The 3,048-nt window shown below is 35.9% G+C and overlaps 1 protein-coding gene across 2 annotated transcripts in view; it reads left to right on the top strand.

The window, feature by feature from the left end:
* The window catches only part of LOC143041053 (glutamate receptor ionotropic, delta-2-like), a 561,193-nt gene that overhangs the window by 386,709 nt on the left and 171,436 nt on the right, over positions 1 to 3,048 (top strand). The window lies entirely within an intron of this gene.

Below are 3,048 nucleotides of genomic sequence, written 5' to 3'. Positions count from 1 at the left end.
ATATATATGTATATACTGAATATGTGTGTACATATATATATATATATACATATACATACCTATTGTATATTAATGTATACATATGTATGTATATGACTATATATATACATATATATATATATTCCGTGAAGCGTGGCAGGAGATTGCTCTTTTAAGCATATTACTGTTGAAAACGACAAGCAAGATTCAATTAGAAATTAATTTCTTTCTTAAGCTTTCTAGCTTTCGGAAAGTAGATTTCGGGGGGAATGAGAGAGGGAAGAAAGCAAATTTCCAATTGACATTGTAAATTATATTAACACAGAAGTCTATGTTATATACAAAATATATGAAAATAAACAAAACACAGTATAATTAAACCCAAGACGTTTCCGCAGATCGTCTTTCTGCATCTTCAGTTGGAGGAAGGGACATGTACGCCCCTATCTACCTACGAGGGAAGGACAACTACCCACCCTGTCCAGAAGAATCACCCTTCACCTACAACAAGGATGACCGAAAACAACACCTTTGGACCCACCACAGACGCCAGCTAGACAGGGAAACCATGGTACAACTCAACACAGAAATTCGTCGCAGAAGGAGAAAGGACCTCCAACGTTTGACCATTTAGGAGGCTGTAATCATAAAAAGATTTACAACCTATTATAAATGTACAAACAAATGATTATCTCCCTCCTCCACCAGCATGAAACTCCTACACGCAGGAGACATGGGCTCCACAAAAATACAACCACCAGATCAGAGAACACCCATAAAGGTCCAAAATATCCACGCAGAGGATGAAAATGATCATGTCTCAGGCGATCGGACTAGGCTTAGGAACCAACCTAATAGCGCCAGCCAAACAGAGGAGAGTCATTAAGTGACCTCTCTCAAGTTATTTTCCTTTATACATATTTTATACGCGTCTTGGTCACACTTCCCTTCACTATCCGCCAACTGAAGATGCAGAACGAATTCTGCGAAACGTCCTTGGGGTTATTATACTGTTTTTGTTTATTTTTCATATATTTTTGTATATAACATAGATCTATCTGTGTTAATATATTAATTACCAATGTCAATTGGAAATTTGCTTCTTCCCTTCTCTCATTCCCCCCTGAAATCTACTTTCTCCGAAAGCTAAGAAAGCTTAAGAAAGAAATTAATTTCTAATGAATTTGCTGTCAGTTTCAACAGAATCTTTATATATATATATATATACTAGTATATAAATATATATATATATGAATATATATATACTATATATAACTATACTAAATATATATATATGTATTTGGATGCTGGAGAACATAAACACAGGGGAAGGCTTCGAACCCTAAACTAACTACTAACGTTTCGTTCGCGTAGAACTTCTTCAGAGAGTGTCATTAGAACTGCAATTTAAGTTTATGTACTAAATCTAATTATCTTTTCGGACACTTGGGGAAAGGTCGGTTTTTCTGGCGTGCTTTAGATTTAAAAAAATAACACCTATTTTCTTTAGCTAAATTGATAAACCCTCCTCGATGAGCTGAATGAATTATTATTGAAATATATGCCTGATTCAATCAATTCTTCTAGTGAATTTATCAAAACCTTTATGTAGCACGTTCAGCTTCTCTCCAGTTTGGTAAATAGATCGAATTGTTTTCCGCATGAACTACTAATGAATGTAGATTGTACCTATGTGCTTTTATGTCGTTTTTATGGTTCATTAAATTCTTTTGTTCTAAATCCTCTTGACGATTCGCCAAATTTAGCCATTGGAGCAACCTATTGCACGGGATTTTGTATACGGACGCTGTTTTTTCGGAATTGCTTCTCTTTTCAGAAATCATGTTGATTAAATCAAACCTATCCTCATGTTAGTTATTTTAGAGCTATGTTCATAACCAGATATTTGTTAAAATATTTGGCTATTATTGGTGACGTTTCTGAGCCAGGTACTGATATAAAATTGTGTATTATTTTTATCCATTTGCTCTCTTTCCGTTTTCCGCGATTGTAAATATTTATTGCGTTGTCGTTTTGTTCTTTTCATATCATGTCCCTCTTGGAATATCCAAAGTTTGTCAAAGGTTTTCATAATGTTAAATCAAATTCGCCTTCTAGGTATTCATTACTACAGATTCGTAGTGCCCTGAGAAAAAATCCTATTACTATAAAACCTACCTCTTTTGTCCTATCGTACATGTGCGGAGAAAGTAATGTACTAAATACCTCTTTGTTTGTTTCCTTTCTGTATACTGAGAAAGTTACACGTTTTTTTCCCACTCGCGTCGTATTCCACGTATCTAAGGAAGGGCGAATTGTCCGTTTTGTTCCTCTTCTATGGTGAACTGGAATACAATCGCTGTTGACCGCGTTAAGCATTTTCCCCCCCCCCCCCCCCTCACTTTATTATTTACATTGGTGTTTTCGGGGATGAATTGCGAGGGACGTCGTCTACATAGTCTAAACCAGTGTGATCCCCTACCATTGATTCTGAATAAAGTTTTTTTTTTTCTAATAACGCCATATATAGACAGGCCATCACTGCACTTAAAGGACTGTACCGCATAGCGAGACCTCTATGTTGTTCCAATATTCGTCAACCATTAACAAGTAAAACGCAACGCGAGAATTTTACGCATAAATCTATCAAATTCTATATAATCTTGTTTTCCTTATGGGTAGTCAGTATCGTTCATATCTTTTATTACTTTTCTTTAATTGCTTCTAATGCACCGTTAGTGGAAATATTTGTATATAAACGCCTTGACGATCATCACTTACTAAGACTTTTTTCCCGTGAATATCTAAATCTTTTTAGTCCCTTGTCAAAAGATCGTTAGAAGTTTTTTCAAATGTAATATGTGGCTGATCGAATCCCATTTGCCTGTGCCTAGCGGTTTGGCTAGACATTTCCGCTAGTCTGAGGGTTCAGCTGCCAACCCCTGAAGTTATGGGTCGCATTGAACGTTGGGTTTGTGAATTTTTTGGAATACCGCGCATTCTGGGAGATTGGTGTATTCCTCCAGGAAGTCCCTTAATTTCTTTCCTTTTTCCAGTTTTTAATTAAGA

The sequence above is a fragment of the Oratosquilla oratoria genome, chromosome 30 (genome assembly GCF_046742065.1).
Source record: "Oratosquilla oratoria isolate Oo_2021 chromosome 30, ASM4674206v1, whole genome shotgun sequence".
NCBI lineage: Eukaryota > Metazoa > Arthropoda > Malacostraca > Stomatopoda > Squillidae > Oratosquilla > Oratosquilla oratoria.
The sequence above is the reverse complement of the archived record's forward strand: the minus strand, read 5'-3'. Positions and strand labels throughout refer to the sequence as shown.